Source organism: Crinia signifera, chromosome 3 (genome assembly GCF_055691185.1).
Source record: "Crinia signifera chromosome 3, ASM5569118v1, whole genome shotgun sequence".
Classification (NCBI taxonomy): domain Eukaryota; kingdom Metazoa; phylum Chordata; class Amphibia; order Anura; family Myobatrachidae; genus Crinia; species Crinia signifera.
Window position 1 is genome coordinate 175,034,455 of NC_139219.1, and position 23,715 is coordinate 175,058,169.

Consider the following 23,715-nt stretch of genomic DNA (forward strand, 5'->3'; position numbering starts at 1 on the left):
AATTGCTTCTATATCTGCTAATGATACTATGGATTTATCAAAAGCAGCAATTATGCTAGATACAGGTTAAACTTTGAAAAAATACAGTTTATCCTAATTACATCATCATTATCATTAATAATATGATTATCATAATATTAAGAAATATCTAAATTAAAAAATCTCCACATAGCACACAAAAGTGGAAAAGTTTATTCATGTGCAGAAATATTCTTATAATGTGACCATTTAGTAATTAGAATCATGCACATTATCCAGATTGACCAATATAGATAAAACAATACAATACAGATTGATGAACAAAAACAAAACTAATATAATGCCCAACAATTCACTTGCACCCTTTTTCACCACTATTGAAGGCATTTTTTGCTCATCTTTTTCACCTTTTGTGGGGACGAAGAGGCATGTGTGAAAATGCCTCAAAGAGTTGTGAAAATGGCCGCAATGTGGCCCAGAAAGTGTCAAAAGCCTTTGCATCGGTGGCTAATTCGCTGCTTTTTATCACTGCTGATTTTTCACATAGATGAAACATCGGCACACCAATTAAATAGAGCAAATCCCAAAATACATTATATTAACACTATTATTAAATGGCATTTAGCAATGGACACACATCGCAATATTATTAAAAAAAGAACCAGTTGCCTTTCCTGTTCATAATAAATTGTTATTATCTAAGTAAGCTTATTTTATCTAAATAGTTTAAAACTTATATTCATACCATGTGGTTTGGCAATTTTCAGCATGATAACATTCATTTAGTTTTAATCTTGATATATTCTTGTTTCTAACAAGTGAAATCAGACAGACAGGCTCTTTTTAAATGTAATGCTTTGTAATCACATAATAACCTTGAATGAATGGTGAGTACTTGGAAGCAAATTGTGACTCATTATTATGTCTTCATGCAATTTCTAAGAGGAAATGTTAAATGTTATTAATTATGATGAAATGTGTGAGGCTGTTGTGCTTTTATATTTATTTTAGATGGGGAAAAACAAGTGACCTTGTGGTTATTATTCTTTAGACATCTCATGTTTGTGTGAGACATTACAAATAAACCAATTTATCTGTGATTGTTTTTATGCACACTATGTACAGAGAGACTTTTATTTTGTAAAACTTGCTAAAGGACAGATAAGGCTTGCAGGCTACAGAACTATACAAAATGTAGTCAAGCTAATTATCAGTGGATGTATAAAAGAGTACAGAGGACTTTGCTCACTGAGCTAAACTGTGAATAATTACAGTAAGTAAAATGACAGACTACAATTAAATGTGGTTATCAGATTTGGTTATCTAGTCTGTTCATAACTGACCACATTGACCCCATCCCAAAAAATCACATTCTGTTTGTATTAAAACAAATCAGACTTATAACCCAAAACTGGGTTATAAGACGAACCCCAGATCATACTGTATAGCTCATGTTATACAACTGTTAATATTATTTCAAAAATATTTGCATTACACATTTGTAATGTACACATACCTAACTTCCCTACACACAATAAACAATTTTTTGGCTGAACTAAAGCACATTAACCCATGTCCAGGGCCAGAGGCAGAACTATGGGAGGCAATGGAGTCATCTCCCGCCGGGCTCCTGCTCCCAAGGGGGCACTTCTGCTCCCCTTTAAGTGAAAATCAGTCAACTGAAAACCGTCAATATATTTTTTGTAACGGAGTTCTGAAATATGTGTTCTCTCTCTCTCTCTCTAAATATATATATATATATTTCAGAAGATATATATATGCTGTGTATATATATATATATATATATATATATATATAACACTTTTGTCCGGCACTCCAACAATGTGCAGATGAACCTTCAGCGGGTGCCCGTATCCAATGCTAGATTAGCGTATACAGGAAACAATGATGCAGCACTCCAGCTTCGTATAAATACGTGGTTTTAATGATTAGCACTTCAGCTACGTTTCAACATTTACATGTTGTCTTCAGGCTAACACAAAGGCAAGTGATTCAAGTTTAAATAGCAATGTGTACTGCGTGAGGCGGGAGTCAAGCCCACGCCCAGCCCCACGATCTCCACAAGTGATGTCATCACCCCTCAACGCCGTATCACGGGCCGTTGTTAGGGGATACCAGTAAACAAAAACAGCAAAGATGGCGCGCTCCATAGCGCTGAGCACGATCGGTGAATCAAAGGTAAAAAAACATAATGTGCAAAATACATCTAAATGAACACGACAATTAGCTCACAGCGTCTCTATGCCTTATCTGTGATGTATGTACTGTTTGTATTTTTATCTATCTATACTTTATAATTGTCGTGTTCATTTAGATGTATTTTGCACATTATGTTTTTTTACCTTTGATTCACCGATCGTGCTCAGCGCTATGGAGCGCGCCATCTTTGCTGTTTTTGTTTACTGGTATCCCCTAACAACGGCCCGTGATACGGCGTTGAGGGGTGATGACATCACTTGTGGAGATCGTGGGGCTGGGCGTGGGCTTGACTCCCGCCTCACGCAGTACACATTGCTATTTAAACTTGAATCACTTGCCTTTGTGTTAGCCTGAAGACAACATGTAAATGTTGAAACGTAGCTGAAGTGCTAATCATTAAAACCACGTATTTATACGAAGCTGGAGTGCTGCATCATTGTTTCCTGTATACGCTAATCTAGCATTGGATACGGGCACCCGCTGAAGGTTCATCTGCACATTGTTGGAGTGCCGGACAAAAGTGTTTGTTATATTGGAGCTATCAACTGGGACTTTCTCTCATTGGATATCTTCGGCCAAGGCACCCCCCCACCACCAAGTACTGTCAAGTCGCTCAGGTGATGTGGTGCGCATGTTTTCATGAACACCACTTGTCGTCTTTTATGTTCAAAGTGTTATTGAAGCACTGTTTTTTCAATATTTTTGTATTTTTTGTCCAGTAACAAGCACTGTCACTTTAAAAACACTGCCTCGGCAGTCTTAAACGCTTTTTGCACTGTATTGGTGTTTCTCATCGGTGTTATATTAGAGGTGCTACAACATGGCTGAGGGCACTGACGAAGCTGTGGGCGGGCTCAGGCAGATTGTGTTACCAGCCTGTGACATTTTCAGCTACTCTGAGTCAGAAGCCGAGGGTATACGTTTCAAAGATGATGTTACACAGGTGGGTATTCCAGTCCCTCTGGATGACACCTATAGAGATCTATTGAAGTTGCATAAACGGTATACCGATTACTACATGCATGGGCTCACTCTGAGCGATTACCATAGATCTAGGAAAATCCCTCGGGGACTCAGAGTTAGGAATGGTCCCACTATTGGGAGAAATGATCCTAATTTTTGTAAAAAATGGGCAGCAATTGCCAACAAATGCTCCCTGGACCTAATGCTGCTGATCATTGAGCAGTGCAGCAAAGAGATGGCAGCCACTACTACCAAAATCGAGTCTTTTGAAATTCTACATAAAGAGGAGTTGAAGAGTGATGTCTCTATTGATTGGTATGGTAAACTCCAAGCCCAAATACAGTCATATAAACAAGAATTGGCCAAATTTAAAAAAGAAAAACGTAATAAAGTAGACCAAGATTACGAAAACAATACGGTCTACAGATGGGCGGAGCCTGCCTTCGACAACTCTAAAAGAAAGCCGTTCTTCCGCAGACGGAGAGGTGATACCGGCAGGAATTACGGATCATCCACTGATGTGGGATCCTCTAACAGTGAGAGCGACACAATCAAGGCACACATGCAATCCAAAGCACAGGGACACCCTTTAGGGGTGGAAACCCGCGCCCGGATCAAGGGCGGAGGCGAAGATTTACCCGACGTGCCGGCCAAAACAAAAGGCAGAGGACGTGGAGCAAAGCCCCCCAGGGGCCGTTAAATTTGGTGGTTAACATCTCTTCTTACCAATTGTCTAACGAGGAGGAGAAACTCTTGAATAAGGGGTTATCCTTTATACCCTCAGTTCAATTTAATAAAGAGCAGTGGACAGTAGACCAACACCGTCTCCACAGACAATTGAAAATCAAAGAATACTTCGCAAAAAACCCTGTACTGAATGTACAAAGTGAAATACTTCCACCCCAGTTGGCAAAAGTTTTACCTAGATCCAGTTTCGATCCCCAGGGTTTTAATCCCTCGGTAAAAACCTTCATGAGACTGTTGAATGAAGAAGTCGACACAGTGACAGTGCCGACAGCTCCTAAACTACAGTGCAATTTCTCTAAAAAAGAACGTGAGTGTCTTGAAGCCCTGTCAAGGAACAAGTCTATTGTTTTCCGCAGCGCGGATAAGGGGGGTGCCCTGGTGATCCAGGATAGTGCCAAGTACCACCTACAAGTGATGCGTCATCTAGAAGACACCACCACTTACAGTAAATTGCCTGGAGATCCATCGTCTACATTTAAACAAGAACTTTCTGAACTCTTGCAACGTGGAGTGGACAGTAACATCATTTCCCCCAAATTAAAAGAAGCACTGCTCCCGAAAGCCCCAATTGTGCCGATTATGTATTGTATCCCCAAGATACATAAGTCACTCAGTGATCCTCCTGGTAGACCCATTGTGTCTGCCAGGGGATCACTGTTTCAACCCACGTCCATTTACATTGACAGCCTCATACAGCCCTGTTTGTCCGCAAACCCTAGATTCCTGCAGGATACTACCAGCTTGCTATGCAAATTAAAAGATCTGCCTCCACTGAATGATGATGTGGTGATGTTTACGGTTGATGTGGGAAGCCTATACACGGTGATACCACACCATTTGGGTTTACCGTGTATGGCCAGTTTCTTGAAAAATAGTTCCAATTATTCCGGACCTGATGTAGGCTTAATCATTGGTCTTTTAAGTATGGTCCTCACAAGGAATTTTTTTCTGTATGGTTCACAGTTTTACCTGCAAGATGTTGGCGTAGCGATGGGGGCGGCGGTCGCTCCATCCTACGCCAACGTCTATATGTTTTCAATCGAGGAGGATGTTTTCTTCTCAAGTCCAGATGTGGCGGGTAGAATTATTTTCTATACCCGTTACATCGACGACTTGCTAATTTTCTGGCAGGGCGATGGAGGTGATCTTGCTGCTCTTATAGATAGATACAATCAAGGCCCTGGTACTATTAAATTCACCTATAATTCAAGTAAAACTGTCATACACTTTTTGGATGTTTCGATTTCCATTAAGGATGGTTTGATTGCAACATGTCTGTACTCTAAACCTACAGACCGAAATAACTTGCTACATTTTGAGAGCTGTCACCCACGGTCTACCCTCCATGGGTTACCATACTCTCAATTAATTAGATGTAAAAGAATCAATTCAGACCCCATAATTGCCGACCAACAAATGAATGTAATGATGGATAACTTTCACGCTAGGGGATATGGCAAAGATCTCCTATTGGATGCTAAAGCGAGGGTTGATAGTACCCCCAGAGAATCCCTATTGTCAGTTTCTAAAAAATCTAGTCCTAGGGGACCAATGATGCCCTTCATACAAACATTCAACCGGTCTAGTCCATCCATTGTTAATAAAACTAAAAAGCTTTGGTCTATTGTGTCTTCTGACCAGGATCTTAAGCTACAATCCACTAGATTAATGCCCTGCTTTAAACGTGGACGGAATCTTCGTGATAAGTTGGTGCAAACTTACAGTGAGCCTGAAACTGCCCCAGTGGGAAAAATGGGATGTTCTCGCTGTACCTGCACTACCTGTAGATTCCTTATCCCCGGACCTACCTTTTATCACCCCCAAACGGGCCGCCCATTGTCCATTAGACATGCATTAAATTGCAACACTAAATTCACTGTGTACCAGATCATTTGTCCCTGTGGGCTGTCATACGTAGGTAAGACAGAACGTGCGTTCAAGGAGCGTATGGCAGCCCACAGGTCAGCAATCAAGAATGCATTAGCCTCCAAGAAAAGTGATCAGCCCGTGGCCCGCAACTTCTTGGACGCCCGACATGGGGTGTCGTCCTTGCGATATAGGATGATAGACCATGTCCCGGCGTCCCTGAGGGGCGGGGACCGGGGTAAACGTCTGCTGCAGCGCGAGGCTTTTTGGATTATGAAATTAAATACGGTCAGCCCTAGAGGCTTAAATGAATCCATAGGCCTCAATGTATTGTTGTAGACACCAGACTCTGTTTGACAGTGTAGTTATATGTGGTTGCAGTACGCTGGCAGCGCCCGCTCATTGTTAGTAGACGCATTTTGATTAAAGTTGGAATTATTTATCTCCAAAGACTGCTGGCATGGTCAGTTCGCTAAAGCTCACAGCGTCTCTATGCCTTATCTGTGATGTATGTACTGTTTGTATTTTTATCTATCTATACTTTATAACTGTCGTGTTCATTTAGATGTATTTTGCACATTATGTTTTTTTACCTTTGATTCACCGATCGTGCTCAGCGCTATGGAGCGCGCCATCTTTGCTGTTTTTGTTTACTGGTATCCCCTAACAACGGCCCGTGATACGGCGTTGAGGGGTGATGACATCACTTGTGGAGATCGTGGGGCTGGGCGTGGGCTTGACTCCCGCCTCACGCAGTACACATTGCTATTTAAACTTGAATCACTTGCCTTTGTGTTAGCCTGAAGACAACATGTAAATGTTGAAACGTAGCTGAAGTGCTAATCATTAAAACCACGTATTTATACGAAGCTGGAGTGCTGCATCATTGTTTCCTATATATATATATATATATATATATATATACACATACATACAGTATATATATAATGTAAATTGTACGGTTGTGTGTGTGATGGGGGGGGGGCGGGCAAGTTCCAATATTTATCTTGCCTGCACTCGGGCAACTGGGACAAACTTATGCCACTGTCCAGGGCCCTAGGTTTTCAGGTATTTCTGGGTACCTCAACTCCAGCATTTCAATCTTTCATCCCACTACAACCGGCATTTGGAAAGCAGGCCATATGCCATCATTTACACTTTTATATCCATAACTGATACATACTGTAGTAGAAATAAAGTCTTCTGAATTATTTTGTCATAGTGCAGTCATTCTCCCTTTTCTATCTTGAAATATCATTAGTGCGCTTCTGGCCAGTGTCTGTTCCCCTATTGTCTCAAAACAAATGTCAGCTGACTAGAACTGTGCCTTCCCATGGCCAATAGCCCCAGCTGACCCACAGTTGCTTGGAGACACTGGGTAGCTGTGGGCACAGGTAATCTGAAGGGGCTATTGTTAAACTGCTGCCAGGACCTGCCAATAATTGTTTGCAGTCCTGTTGCACCTTCCCCCCATAAAAAAAATGTCCCTGACAAAATGGTAACCATTTTTGGAGTGATATTTTTAATGGGAGCAGCAGCGACATACCTGCTGGCTTCAGCGATGAGCAGCAGATCAGCTTGGGATTGACAAGGAGCAGGTACCATGAAATGAATGAGCACCTGAAGTATTCTGGTGACAGGTGTCTAGTTATACCACTGGCTATGGCATAAAGTGCAAAGTGCTTTAAATCACTGAAGCTCTAATGTGCAGTTAACAGTGCTTACTGGCCTCTAATCCCTATGTGGCACCTATGTTTCAGTCTAGTCAACCTTATGATAATATGGCCCACACACGAGGATGTAACCAATTATTTAACAAATAACAGAGGCATTTTCTGTTGGTGGCATCTGCATATTAATGTGATCTGTTTTCACAAATCAATGAAAAGTAAAAATTATATGTAAATTAATATTTGAGTTTCCTTCAAATATATCCAAAATATTACAAATATTTAAATGTTTATAATTAATAACACTCCACAGCTGATGGCTATGAATACCAAAGTGCACTGCTGCCTGATATAGGGTCTAATTCAGGCTGGATCAAAAAGGACATTTTTTCTTTAATGGACAAAACCATACTGCACTGCAGAGGAGGCAAATGTAACATGTCTAGAGAGAGTTAGATTTGGGTGGTGTGTGTTCAAACTGAAATCTACACTGCAGTGAAAATATAAAGCAGCCAGTATTTACCTTAATTTACCTTACATAAAAATGTAACCCACACAAACCTTACTCTGCTCATATTACACATGCCCCACTTGCACTTGCAACATGGTTTGGTCCATTGGAGAAAAAAATTGATTTCTGATTCAGTTTGGATTAGGCCCAGAGTGTGGTCATTTCAGCTCTTGACTTCACTACAGCATATTTTTTAAGCTTAGTATATAAATAGGACAGTATGTGGTTGAATTGGCCTCAATAGATACCACATTTCTGCATAATACTGCAGAATTGTATTCATGATCTCAATATAACAGAAATCCCTATAAAGTCTTATTATATGTGACCACAGTTGGTTGGATGATTATAGCATGTTTATGTGCAAACTAACCTTACAGTTTACATATTTATTTCCAGCCATGAAATAAAATGCTAAAAAATAGTTGATGGAGCAAGGCAAGATGAAATCCTTTCAAATACAGTCGTTGACATCGACTTAAATGAAAACTCACCCTGGTATGTAATGCCTCTGCTTGAATATAACAGTTATTGCTTGAATTATGTTGATGCAACTATTTTCATGTGAAAGTAATAACAGTATAGGTCTTAGGCACCATAAAGTAAAAACTTAAAAATGAGCAGTTATGGGTCAAGGGATAAAATTGTCTGTCAAACGGTGTCACTTCATTTCCCACGGTATTATTTAGCCATTTTCAAAAAATGATGGTAACGATGACCTCAATAACAGCATACTTTATATATTTTAGATGTGATGGTTTAATACATCAATTCAAAGCCAAATGTGCTTTCTATTGTTTGTGGATTCACTGAGAAATGTAATCAACGTAGTACTGGAAAAAAAAATAGAAATAAGGAAATATAATATGCATGTAAAATCAATGAGAATATAAACATTCTGTGATTTAAAAGTCTGGTATTACAAATATTTACATTTTCAGTTATAGTCATAACTTGAAAATAAATAGTCTATATTATAGTGTGATTCGTTTGAGTCAGGAAAATAGATAACTAGTTTCCTGGGGTGGTATGGTAATATTACTGGGTAACTAGGCACCTCCTTGGATGCAGCATCCATTTAGTTCTTAAGAGGACATTCCCATAAATGGGGTGAACATTTGCCACAATGCTTTCAATGCTGGTTATGTAACTATATGTGAACTGAAGACACTGCATACTAAAATGGAAACTGGGGTTTTTAACACATTTGTGGTGCTGGGAGAATTTACACATACTTTTTACTAACATTGCTAGAATACCATATTACCACTTTTTGAAAAGGGGACACCACAAGTTAGTTACTCTGCAAAACCTTTAATTCTGCCCTGTTAGAAATTAGCAGATATCTGTAGCTCAACTAGGGGCATACACACAGAGCGATTTTGTGCTATTTTCTAAGCAATCTGACTAGATTGCAAGGAAAGTCAGCACAGATCTCTCCCATGAGAGATTAATTATTTCCTGCTAAGTATAAAATTGCTTAGCAAAAGACTTCAAATCTCTCTGTGTGTACATAATGAGATATACTGATCGCAATCTCTCATTTTGAACCAGTACCTGGCCTTTTTTTTGCTTAAGCAAAATTGCTTAGCAAAATCGCTTAGCACAAATCTCTGCATGTGTATGTGCTCCCCATGGAAGATCTGGACACCAGGAAATCGCCTAACCTAAATAGCTTAGCAAAATTGCTAAGCACACATCTCTACGTGTGTATGCCCCTTTAGACTGTATTCACATAATTGTGATTCAAATAGACTGGCAACAGATGAAGATTTATCTGACAGGAGGAATATCTGATAATGGTGATATGAAATGATGATGATGATGACTGGCAGAACACCTTGTTGTCTTTATAATCATGCATGACAATGTCTAACAATTGCAAGAACTACTGAAACTGGCAGCTGACTTACTTTGACACAAACAACATCTTTCTATTTAGTTTCAGATACAAAAATATCCCCATCCTCATCCACAGCAGCATCCTCCTTTTTATGTCACCATCTTTACTTGCACTGCTCATACCCACATGTTTAGAGGGTAAAGAAATTATGGATGGAGACTTGTTTATGTGTAGTGCCTGAAATGCCAGACTCACACATAACAAATGTAGACATGCTTGGACTCTCTTTATGGATTTCTGAACACACAGCCTGTTATTTAGCCTTAAAGCCAAATGTACTAGTCAATCAGCTCCTAAATGCCATACACAGACTGTGTTTGAAAAATGGCAGTTGGGAGCTGGTTGGTTGGGAAGATTAGGACACCTGAGAATTTGTCATTTTTTAGGCACTGTTATTTTTTTACGATTTTAAAGGTGTAGCAATATCATATGACATTGCAGAAGATGATTGTCTGTGTTTGACTCTGGCTTCTAAATTTGAAATTTGTCTAGTTCATGAAACAAAAGTAGCACTAGCCAGACCAAATCTTGCAAACAAATGCCATATCCTGTGCCTTTCCTTGCCACTGCATGTGGTGTATGGCATGTTATCAATTTTACATTTGACAATTATTAGAGGTGATGGTTTCTTTATCATTTTGAAATATTTGGATATCAGGTACCCCTTCTTAAACATTGTGTTCCCTGCACCTTCTTTTGTAGATGTTAAAGTACTACCATAACTGTTATCAGTTGCAGCACTAGTACTGGATTGCTGCTCCTGCTTTTCTGTCAACTCATCCATATACTGTACATATATGTATTTACACACTGCTGGCTCATGGTGCTTATGATAATGATGGTACAATGGCTCCTTATGAATTGTTTTATATTAAAACACAATGCCTGAAACTGCACAACACAACAAGATTTGTTTTACACACTATTGTAACTCACAGTGCTTATAGTGATGGTGGCACACTGGCAACTAATGAACATTTGTTTTCTCAGTATTATTTTTAAATACTGTGCCTGCAATGAAAAACACAGCACCACTGGGTTCTGTCAACCTTAACAGCCTGATACAGTCACTGCAGTAGTGCCACATTAGTGCTTGCTTCCCAAAGTCTGACACAGACTTTAGTGCTACAACCCACAGCCTTTCACAGACTGACACATACACACCAGTAGTGACAGGCTAGTGCTTGCCTTAGAATCCAAATCTGGAGAAAAACCTGAGCCGGGGCTTGGAACTACTTGGATGTGCCAAAGTTGCATGAGTACAGATACAAATTGAAGTAATCGACAGAGTGGTGCAGGTCCAAACATGAATAGAACACCTTTGGAGTAGCTGTACAAAATGATGCACTTTCTGGTCAAATGTTAGTAGTATAGTTTTAGATTTACGAAATATCTAGTTGTGTTTTTTTTCCTCTGCCAATCTAAGGTATGAAATATGTTAATAAGCTGATCTTGTAAGTAATCAAGTGATTGATGTCCTCCAAATGTACTTCTGACCTCCTGAGCTTTCTAAACTACACAGGAAATGTTCAGTTCACTTGTTTACCTATATATCAAGCTATTGAGTGATATATAGAAATCATTCCTTGCCATATGATACCAATTTTGAATACATTTCCCCTCTTGTCAGCTCTGAACCTTTTGTTAAAACTACCATGTTTGTTGTGCCTCTATTTGAGTAGGTATTTGTTTTCCATCCTCTATTACCACCAATGGTCCCTGGAATTGTTTAATATTTTGGCAGGTATTCTTCCACATACAGACCTTAAAAAATATTTGAATTTTATGTCAGTTTGTAAGTTCATTGAAGCAGTGTACTTTTTCTAATATAAGAAATGCTTCAAACAGTTAAAAATTCAATTTGCATAACATATACCGTATTTTCTGCACTATAAGGCGCACCGGACTATAAGGCGCAGTCTCAATTATGGGGTCTATTTCTGTACTTGACCCATACATAAGGCGCACCGTATTATAAGGCGCATGCTAAAACAGCATGTCTCTTTACTGGTGCCATTTTCTGGGGTCATCGCAGTGTATGTAATACGTAGTGTACGTATTACGTCCCGGTGTCAGCAGTAAATGGTCCGAGTCAAACTCAGTGCACACATAAGGCGCACCTGATTATAAGGCGCACGGCCTATTTTGACGAAAATTTAAGGTTATTAGGTGCGCCTTATAGTCCGAAAAATACCGTAGTTCTGATATCCTTCACTGTCATGATTCATTATTTTTTTTTAAAATGTGGGATGAACTTCAGTGATTTGTACTGGTGTGGAAAAGTAATATATTACATGTGATTACAAGAGTGGAAGTGTATTCTAAGAGTAACACTGCTAAGTGTATTTTTCTTTTATAATTCATATCAAAAACATTTTGGGACGTGTTATTCTTATTTGTACTTCATTTGTCAACATGTCATTAAATTCATTAAATTGCTGATTCACAGTATATATATGCTAAACTCATATAATTTTGTAAAATGCTGACCATAATGTGTAATTGGATGATGCGGCCAATGCTTGTAACATAAAGCAATATTATTTTACTCTGGTGAGTCAGGTAAATATTATAACCACCATCTGTATGCTTCACCAGTGAACTATTTTTGGCTAAATATCAGGTTTCAAAGTCTTAAATGGTTTCAAATTTCTATAAACCATACTTACAGCATAACAGGAATATTTAAGAAGCTTAGCTTTCATTTAAATATATTTGCAGAGGATATGCTGGCAGCAACTCAAGACGCAATGTAATACCATCAAAGTTGGCAGTCCCAAACTCAATTTAAGAAAAAGCAGATAATATGGACTGGCAGCATTAAAGCAAATAAAGTCAATTAACTGATTTTTTTTTTCATAATTTGTTTTCTGTAGCTCGAAATTGCAATGGCTGGATAAAGCTGAAAGATTAATGGAGAGAGAAATTAATGGGAATTTTAAAAAATGAATCTAAGAACGTTTAAGGGAATAAATGTATTTACTGTGTACTCTGCAGTATTCAAAAAAGTTCCCATACTTTGAGTAGTGTGTGCCAAATGGATGTGCTATGCATTTACATATTTTATTGACTATAGAGATCACTTCAAGGCTATACAGAGTATTACTTTCCAAATGGTGCTTGCTAGCTGCTAAACTGTCATTTGGATATATATAGTATATAGCTAGTTTTATTAGACAAGAATATAGTAGTACAGGCAGGTTGTTCTCTACTAGTAGCACAATATCTTTCTCTTATACCCCTTTCACATTGCAGTTTTAACATGGCAAATTGCAGAATTTTAACTGCTTTAAAACGGTACCAGCTGCAATATGAAAGCTCCACAATCAATTTACCGGTTACAAAATACCGGTAATTTGAAACGTGTTAAAAGCAGTATCCTACACGTTTCTGAGCCGTTTTCCCTGCAGTCTGAACAGCTCAGAAACAGTATTTGCTACAAATGATAAGCACACATGATCCCCGCCCACAAGCAGGAAAAAAACGTTTAAAATGACAATGTATGGCTTTCTATGGGTGAAATGGGTTGAATCTGAAGGTACAAAAATGGTATTGAAACTGCAATATACCTTTACAACATGCAATATGAAAGGGGTTTAACTGGCTTTTGACCAATTTAAAAAAAGTTTACAAAAACGAGTTGAAAGCAGGTTTTGCAATGTGAAACCAGCTTTACTCTGTCTCTATTGTACATGCTTTCTCATTTTTTTCCCAAGTATTGAAAATCCCACTGCAAGATTACAAACCACATCTACTTTTACCTTCCAGCTTTAGCAGCTACAATAATCAGCCTGGTGTCTTGCTTGGAGGACTAATGAGACAACTGGACATCAAAAAGTAGCCTACAGTACTATCTCTACATTCACTCCAAGGAATACTTAAACAAGCTTTTAATAAAGCTAATTCTATGAAGCTGCAATATAGCACTTAACCAAACAATCTATTGCTTGTTAAAAGACTATACGTAAAATAGATATATATCTCTGGATGATTTTTTTTTGTTAGTTTTTCCTGTCCTATTCTTCAAGATAGTGCCTTTTGTTTTATTGTGCTTTCATACAGTTATCAAAGTCATAGTCTAGATGTCTCTGGTGATGAGTAGGAACTACTTGTTATTTTTTAATATTAAGGTGTTTTAAATCTGCAACAAGTAAATAGATTATGATCTATGAACAGTATTAATTAATGTAAAACATCATTAGTCTAATGTCTAGTCTTGTATAATTAACAATTTTTGAGTTAAAAATGTAACATACTTGTAAAAGCAGAGCATACATTTTATCATAACAATATGCTTTAGCCATTGTCTGCAGTTTTTTTTCCACATCTTGGACTAAGCATTATAACATATGGGAGCCCATATGTCTTCCTTTAACATGCATATGCTCAGATCGTATAATGCTTTGCAATGTTTGTTTCATGATTTATTTTTGCACCAGCATCACTTCTGTATAAAAAAAAATTGTGAGCTGCCTTATGCTCTTCATGAACATGGATTAATTTAGCTCCAAATCTATTACCAAAGTTTTAATTAAAGAATATTCCTTTTATTTAAAATGCATTTAAGTGTGCCTGAATTATTCATAGCAATATGATGTTCTGGAATAAATGTACCTCTGAAAAATAAGAAAGTACATCTCAACTACTAATATTTTGAAGGAAATATTTTCTTTTGAATTTGAATAATGTATATCTGATATATATATATATATATATATATATATATATATATATATATATATATACATCCTTTACTTTACAAATGTTGTCACTGTTGTATCATTCCAACCATGGGTCAGCATGACATTCTCCACTGTTCTACTAAAATTAGGATGTTTGGGAGGCCTGTATTGGGAGCTTGTTGGTTCTCATTAATGTGTGTATCAAGAACCATAGATGTAAAGTGCTGTCCAAAACATGCAAGTTCCGATCTTTTTTGTAAACTAATTCCCCCATCTCAATAATTGTACATTACAATTAGTTTTTTACCCTGATTATACTATTTGTGTTAGAATGTTCAAAACTGTTTTAAATATTCCCTTTAAGGCACTACAATTTAGTGACTTTGTTTTGAGTGTAATCTCTGAAAAGGGTAAGCTTCACCAAAGTATTACTGTATATTGAGTAAATCCTCTGGTTAATTAATTCTGAATGGATTTACAGGAATGCTAGCTCTATATTAGTAGGGTATTTAAAATATTCTACACATTTTCTGAATGTTTAACCCAATAAATTATGTATTGGGTTATAGATAATTAATGAATCAACGTAACCTCAATGTTTTTCTATTTCCTACATCATTTTATTGTAGTACATTCTGTACATTAATATAATTCAGATTGCAACATATTTTCCATTGTCAGTGGGAAGCTAATAGTTTTATTATACATTTGTAAAACAGTATAATGCATAAATATAAAATTAATGATTTTTTTATAAATAGAATAGTCCATCTCATTATCTAAGCCAGTGGTTCTCAACCTTAGTCCTCATGTACCCCCAACAGTTCACATTTTCCATGTCTCCACACAGAATTGCAATTGAAATAATTAGCTTTACCTGAGGATATTTTAAAATGTGTCAGTGAGTAATGAGTGCACCTGTGCACCTGCCGAGTGACTTGGAAAACATGAACTGTTGGGGGTACTTAAAGACTGAGGTTAAGAACCAATGATCTAAGCAACTGATTTCAAATCCACCTACCAAATATTCTTCATTACATAAAGTTCTAAAGCAAATATCATGTTAAGACTATATTTTTTATAGAAAATACATGCAACTTAAGGATAGTAAATATTAACTCTATGTATTCTTTTTGTAATCCTTCAAGATTTTCAGAGAGTATAATGCTACTGTATGATGTAATATGCTTTTCAAAAATATACCAACATACTATATCAGCATTGACATTGGACATTTGTTGTTGAGATATAAAATCAGGAGGACATTTAAATGTGCGCAGAAAAGAGCCAACATACATCTTTCTAGATGGCTATATGATTTTGAGCATGGCAGCTTCTTAAGCTCAAGGTAATAGAGCATACAGTGTCGGGAAGAAAATATTAAACTTAGGATAGATGATGTACCTGTCATTGAAGCAAATGGCAACTGTTCAATTTCTATTGAACCATCAGGAATAAGGTCTTAGCAAAGACAAAAGCATTTTGAAATTTGTTATAAAATTGCATGCTTTTCATTTGAAGGCCATGACAGATATCATTTATGGGCTTCTATAAGAAAAAAAAAAAACATAGGTCAAGAACGTTAAAAGATATGTGAGCTATTACAACCTTTCGGAAACAAATAGAGCTTTTGCCCTTTATTCTTCTTCCTACATTGTTATTGCATTGTTGAGTGCTCCTATCACTGTGTAAACATGACATTAAAAAATATAAAAGTTGATGTAGAATAGCATAGATGACTCTTTATGTATAATAGCATTTTTTCATATTACTCAAAAATGTTGATGTGTGTGTAGAGCAGTATGCGTTAGCTTACAATAGCAGCTCATGAAGTGCTATTGAGAATGGGAAGTGCAGTACCATGATCGGTAAAATCAACTAAATGTAATGATCTGTTCTACTATGTTGTAGTGATGAAAATACTAGTATCTACTAAAACTTAAGAATGTTTTATGTCATTATTCTTTGTAAGCTTGATATGAATATGTAATTGAAAATTCCTAGGAACTTCAGTAATTTAGTCATTCCAGAATGATTGGCCCACAAATAATAGGATTACTGTATTGTTACCATACAGTATATCAGTTATGAAACTGTCATTGTTTTATCTAGGATGCATCTGCAGTAATTGAAGTCCAAGAAGATTTATATCCTACATGTATGTGCCAAAACAAGTGCACTACATCAAGATGAAGTATGTGGTATTCAATCTCAACTCTTGCTTGTATTTTGTATTGGAGATGCAGTTTGTAAATAATTGACTCAAAAGACAGCTATGTAAATTGTATGTTCAGATATAACAAGTCCAGGAAAATAAATGCTTATTTGTGAATAATCCAAACAACTCATAGGTGATATACTACACCAAATGCCAAACCCAGCTTAGGTGTTTCAAAAGTTTTATATAAAAATATTTTTATTAATGAGAATTGAGTTAGGGGTAATATATATATATATCTCGAAAAAAGAGGGCCACACAATGCGCTCAGTGAAGTTAGCTAAGCAGCAACCCTGAGGGAGTCCCCTGTTAGATAGGACCCAGTATAGAAATGGAGAGAAAAAGGGGGTTTTCAGGGTGCGCTAAGACCTTTAAATTATTAAGACAGTGTTGTTAAAATAAGAAAAATGTAATAAACATTTGCTCACAGAGCATAGCAGTATAAAGAAAGGTCAAATCAATACAGTTTACAATGTATAGAATGACGTTATAACAATTTAAAGACAGTAGTCGAAATGCGCCCAATAGGTCCAATGCGTTTCGTCGTGAACACGACTTCCTCAGGGGCACAATACAACAGTAGGCAACGATGGTCACACTGTGAATTACAATAATTAAAAATAAATACAATGTCCTTAAATTGGATAAAAACAAATAATAAAAAGATAAGGGAATGAGCAGGTGTAAGAGAGAGGGAAAGGGGGAACAATTAAATGTTGATCCATTGGATCACATACCAGTCAATGGTTTAGGGTTTGGAAACCTTCTAGATATAGAAATTTCACGAAAAGGGATGTCCTTAGGTGATTACAACATAATGTCCTAAAATTAAAGTTCATAGAATCCTCAATATAACATTTCACTTAATTCAAAACAGATTTTTTTCTTTCGAAGTGTAAAGAGAAAAGAGTACATACCACCAGCTGTTACAGATGGATAAACAAATAGAGAAACCATTCAAAGTTAAATGGCTATAATGGCCACTTTCAATTGTAGGTAGATAAGGTGAAATCTGGTAAAGTAAATAAAATTGACATTCTATTATAATAAATTCAGCAATCACTGCAAACAATGCAGAGATTTGCAGATAGATATATATATATAATTGTTTTATATAATTGTATATAATATAAAAAAAAAAAAAAATTATGTACATTTCTCCTGTTAAAAACAATTATATATATCTATCTGCAAATCTCTGCATTGTTTGCAGTGATTGCTGAATTTATTATAATAGAATGTCAATTTTATTTACTTTACCAGATTTCACCTTATCTACCTACAATTGAAGGTGGCCATTATAGCCATTTAACTTTGAATGGTTTCTCTATTTGTTTATCCATCTGTAACAGCTGGTGGTATGTACTCTTTTCTCTTTACACTTCGAAAGAAAAAATCTGTTTTGAATTAAGTGAAATGTTATATTGAGGATTCTATGAACTATAATTTTAGGACATTATGTTGTAATCACCTAAGGACATCCCTTTTCGTGAAATTTCTATATCTAGAAGGTTTCCAAACCCTAAACCATTGACTGGTATGTGATCCAATGGATCAACATTTAATTGTTCCCCTTTTCCCTCTCTCTTACACCTGCTCATTCCCTTATCTTTTTATTATTTGTTTTTATCCAATTTATGGACATTGTATTTATTTTTAATTGTTGTAATTCACAGTGTGACCATCGTTACCTACTGTTGTATTGTGCCCCTGAGGAAGTTGTGTTCACGACGAAACGCGTTGGGCCTATTGGGCGCATTTCGACTACTGTCTTTAAATTGTTATAACGTCATTCTATACATTGTAAACTGTATTGATTTGACCTTTCTTTATACTGCTATGCTCTGTGAGCAAATGTTTATTAAATTTTTCTTATTTTAACAACACTGTCTTAATAATTTAAAGGTCATAGCGCACCCTGAAAACCCCCTTTTTCTCTCCATATATATATATATATATATATATATATATATATATATACACACAGTATGAGTCAGAGCGCTTAGCAATATTTGGAGAAGGCCTGTCAATAACTTTGCAGAATCATTGGATCCTGCTCTCATCTTGAATACTGCAATTTGTAAGACAATCAGGTTGCATTCCTTCATCATGTCACAAGCAAAGTGATAGGCAAATTTGACACACTGTTCATGTTAAGGTACATAATTACCGATATATGAGCTGGGGCTCCTAATATGCTACTGATTGAGTTTATATTTGATATAATTTATCTGATTTATACATTACCAAATAAACATACTGAAATAAGTAAGAGTTATGAAATTTTTATTGTATTAGAACTCAATATATACCTCATATAGTTTTTTTCTGAATAACAATATAGCACAATTCCATTTTGATAAGCTTGGTCTTGATTACTATTAATGATTAAGGTTCAGTAAGGTCTGATATATGTCAATAGTCATGATGTTAACATTCATCATGTCAATATGAGACATGTAGACACTGATGATATATAGACATTCAAATATATCATCCATGGTGGCCCAACTGTAAATTACCTGCTCCTGCATGCTGAAGCAGCTCCAGCACAGCTTCTGGATCCAAGCGGTCATGTGACTGTACAGTCATGTGACTGTAGCTTCCAGGTTAGATCTCAAAATCCTCGAGCATCTGGCAGGCTAGCCTTACTACATCCCCATGCATTTTCTATAAACAGCAACGGTCACATTTTGCTCAGATTCCATTTCCTGATGGTGCAATAACCATCACAGGCTTCCACATACTTAAGCATGTATATGTATAAGGAAACAGAAAGTAATGTGTTTAAGAGATTTCAGAACAGAATCTATAATCATAGAATTATCACACAGGCTCCATGTGTATTTAGATACATAAGTATCAACCTCCTAATTGCCAGATAATCAATGAGCTACTGCTTAATAACTACTTTTTGATGCAATTGACTGCACATTCACTGTAATAGCCATTTACTTTGACAATAGCATTTAATGATAAATGCTAGGTGACATTGTTCTCTATATATAGTATTTTGGTGGTAGGTAAAGAACGCTGGGCAAAGATTAGCTTGCGGCTTCCTGCTGCACTGGGGTACTGTGTTTGATTATCATAAGCCCCCAGTTTATCTGGAGTGTATACTCTATGTTCTTTCTGGATATTACAAGAATTTCCTTCAGGTGCTCTACTTTCCTAATGGAATTCAAAAACATATTAGTAGATTAAATGGACTCTGAAAATGGTTAAACTGTGTGTGTATATATATATGTGTGTGTGTGTGTGTGTGTGTGTGGTGGATCTAGGCAGATAGAGGGCACCAGCATTATGCTCTCTACCTGATTTACTGTATGTCCCAAGGCTGTTGTGAAGCCATAAAAGTGTTATGTAAGGAGGGGGAATGGAAATCTTACAATTGCATCATCTTGGACCCACCCCCACCATTATGAATTTGTGCATCCCTCCCCTATGCAGAATCATAGTCACCAGCACTGAACAACCATGTATCAAAGTCCCAACAACATGACTGCGAGCCATTCTTCTGCTCAGATCACCAACTTCACTAAACTTGGACACAATGGGCCTGATTCAGTACCGCTCACTAAGCAGCAGTCGTTCGCTGCTTGCCACTTGGCCAAACCACCCCCGACCTCACCACCAAATCCCCTTGGTACCATTCGAGGGTAAGTGCGCAAACCCATCCCCTCACATGTGGCTGAAGGGGAGAGAAATCATTCGATGGTCACTGATCCTTGAATGATTTCATTCCCCTTTGTAAATAGAAATCAGTCTAAACTGACTTATTTCTGTCGGAGTCCAACGAAGACAGGGCATGCTCCGATGTCATGTGACGTCAGCCGCCTCCCCAGATCAGGGAACGCCACACCTGTGTTCCCATGGGAATGCCCCACTGTGATAGTTGCTAAAGGCATTCCGACTGCAGCCCTGCACATGTGTATAATCATCCATATGCATTTGAAGAGCCACACCATCGGTCCCCAGAGCAAATACGCCAGGGACCAATCCAACATGAATTACCCCCAATGAGTAGACTCTTGGAGACTTTCCTATTTTACAAGTTTCTGGACATGTCACTTGACAGTCTCCCATCCAAGTAAAGTTGGAAAGTATAGACTGATTTTGAATTGCTAAATTATTCTCTAAAGCAATGCAGAACACGTATGTGTTCATAAATAATAAAATAATAAATCATAGATCTCAATATGAACATTTATGCAAATTATGTTTAAGCATCCATGCCATTAGTGTATCATGCTATTTACATGTTTTTTCGTTTGTATGTGGCCACATTCTATTTAACCAAGTAGCAAAAAAATATCTATAAAGTTATAACTAAACAGTGGTGTAGCTACAAATGTGGCAGACCCTGCGGCGGCTTGAGGGAGTGGTGCCAGCGGGGTCTGTGGTGGGCGCCGCTGGCTGAACTGACAGACAACCCAGGAAGCAGTGAGTGCTGAGCTGGTCCCGCCCTGTACATATCAAATGAGCAGGGACCCAGTGCAGTGCATATTGAAGGAGCAGGTCTGCGCTCCATGCATATGTAATGAGCGCGTCCTGCTTGGGGCAGGAACCCAATCATTAAATATGCACTGCGTAGGTCCCAGCTCATGAGATATGCAAGGAGCAGGACCAGCTCCATGCTCACTGCTTACTGGGTCGCCTGTCAGCTCAGCCAGCAGCGCCCATAGTCCATCGCCTCGCCCTTCTTTAGGGGGGGGGGGGTGCCTGGAATTATTTTTGGCATGGGGGGGGGGATTTTTAGCTACCCAACTGTAACTAAAGACTATGCACAATGTATTGACATAATATTTGAGAGCAAATGATTTTCCCCAAACATCGTAATGAACCCAGAGCGTCATTATTGTAGGTGTTAAAACTAGTGTTTACAATATATAGCATTTATAAGTCATTAGTAAATTGTAAATACAGTCAGCAACTCAAAATAAACAGATACACAGCCAAAATATAGTCTTTGTGTTTAAGGAATATTGGATCTGTGGTTTTTTTTACACTGTGTGCCAAGTTTTAATAGCTTGAAACTGAGAATAAAATCTTACCTTATTAATTCATGGCTACTATTGGCAAGATTCTGTACTCTGGATTCTCATTGCTATGTCAAGCCATTATTATTACTGCTAGTTATAACTATGAGCAATGAAGCGAGAGGCCGATACTAAATTGAGTTCGGAAAGTGACAGGAAGGTGAAGATCTGTTTTAAATGAAAGAATAATATTTGATTTTATTCTCTGATACAATACTGCAAGGATTAATCATATAAAGGCATTTAGAAAATCCAATATGGTGCTATTAATACAAATGGTTCTCCAGACACGGAATGTGAGTTTAAAGGAGAAATGTTTGTATTGTACAAATAGAAACTATATTGAGTTCTGTTATGTTCACCAAAAAAAACTTGATAATGATTTTCATTCATCAAGACTGTTTTTATTGTAACAAACAGAATAACAAGGATATTTCTAATATTAACTGGACTACCTGTCTTGCTGGGTTTACCAAAGTCTTTCTTTTAAATTAGAACTTTGTAAATTATCTTAACCCTTTGAGTGCCAAAATCTCTGTGAGAGATGTTAAAGATACCTGCTAAAAATGCCAAGTTAGTCACATTTGTTATATAAATTCAAATAAAAACTGTTGTTAAAAAAAAATATTATATTTCCTATAGAAGGTACGCCTTACAAGAAAATTAGACATATTTGCTTGGCAATTTTCACACCTATTTTGACAAATTAACTCAAGGGCACTCAAAGGGTTAAATAGTCAGTTTTACAGCAGATTTCATATATAAACTTTCATTTCTTTACAGTCACTTGGTCTGTCTACATATTTGCTACTTTCAGGAGTGGATTAAAGGAGTGGTGACAGTGGTGACCATCCTGGGGCCCCCACACACTGCTGTGTCAATGTCCCTCAGCAGCCACTGAGGATCTCCTTTGTATCTCAGCGCATTACACCATACAGTGATACTATGTGGGTTATTCTGGTTTGTTCAGATTCCTCTGTATGTACACTCAGAGGATCAATGTTTGTATTGTGCGCATGCACCGGGTGCATGCAGCCATGGGAACACACTAGTCACCAGGTGACGGCACCCAAGACTGCAGGCAGGTGATTTGGGGCGGTGGGCCAGGGGATTCACCCATGGGAATGCCCAGCATCCATGGAAATCACCCTGTGGAGTGGGTGCAGGGGGGGGGGGGGGGTGGCAGGCAGCTGACATCACCAGTTCCTGTCAAGTGTGCATGCAGATCTCAGTGACCTGAGAGTCACTAAGATATGTGTGCACCTTCCACATTATTCAAAGGTCGGCTACCATCAAATTATGTGGGTGTTTGTCCATAAGCTGTGAATGGATGTTACATAGTTACATAATAGTAAAGGCTGCGTCCATCTAGTTCAAACTTGATTTATTAGCTTAACCCTTGTTTTATGTAGTGAATATTTATATTGTAAAGACAGATTGTTATTCTTATTTGTACCCCTGGATGTTTTTAACCAGTAAATGTTTGTACAACCTTATTTTAGATATATTTATTGTGTCTGCCGACACCACCTCCCCGGGAAGAGAGTTCCATAGTCTGGTTGCCCTGACCGTGATCAAAATCAATTTTCTTCTAATCTAAACTCGTGCCCACGTTTCCTAGAGTCCTTCCTTGTAGAAAAAAGGGCGCTTGACAGTTCCATATATTGGCCCCTGATATATTTGTACATGTTAAGCATGTCCCCCCCTTAAACATCTTTTACCTAGCGTAAACAATCCCAATTTGATCAATCTGTCCCCGTAGCTTAAATTCTCCATTTCCTTTATTAGCTTGGTTGCTCTTCTTTGGATTCTTTCCAGTTCTATGATGTCCTTTTTATATTGTGGGGCCCAGAATTGTTCTCCATATTCAAGAGTACAATTCTTGGTCCCCCACTATAAAAAGGACATTGTATGCTA

The 23,715-nt window shown here is 37.4% G+C and overlaps 1 protein-coding gene and 1 long non-coding RNA gene across 2 annotated transcripts in view; both read right to left on the reverse strand.

Annotated features, from left to right (window-relative positions):
• The window catches only part of GRIK2 (glutamate ionotropic receptor kainate type subunit 2), a 571,469-nt gene that overhangs the window by 505,215 nt on the left and 42,539 nt on the right, over positions 1 to 23,715 (reverse strand). The gene's annotated exons all lie outside the window — the stretch shown is intronic.
• Positions 8,359 to 19,681, reverse strand: LOC146062616 (uncharacterized). Its single transcript, XR_014471422.1, has 3 exons — positions 19,282 to 19,681; positions 15,946 to 16,089; positions 8,359 to 8,789 (listed from the first exon to the last, which is right to left on the reverse strand). It is a non-coding gene; the product is annotated as an uncharacterized LOC146062616 (long non-coding RNA).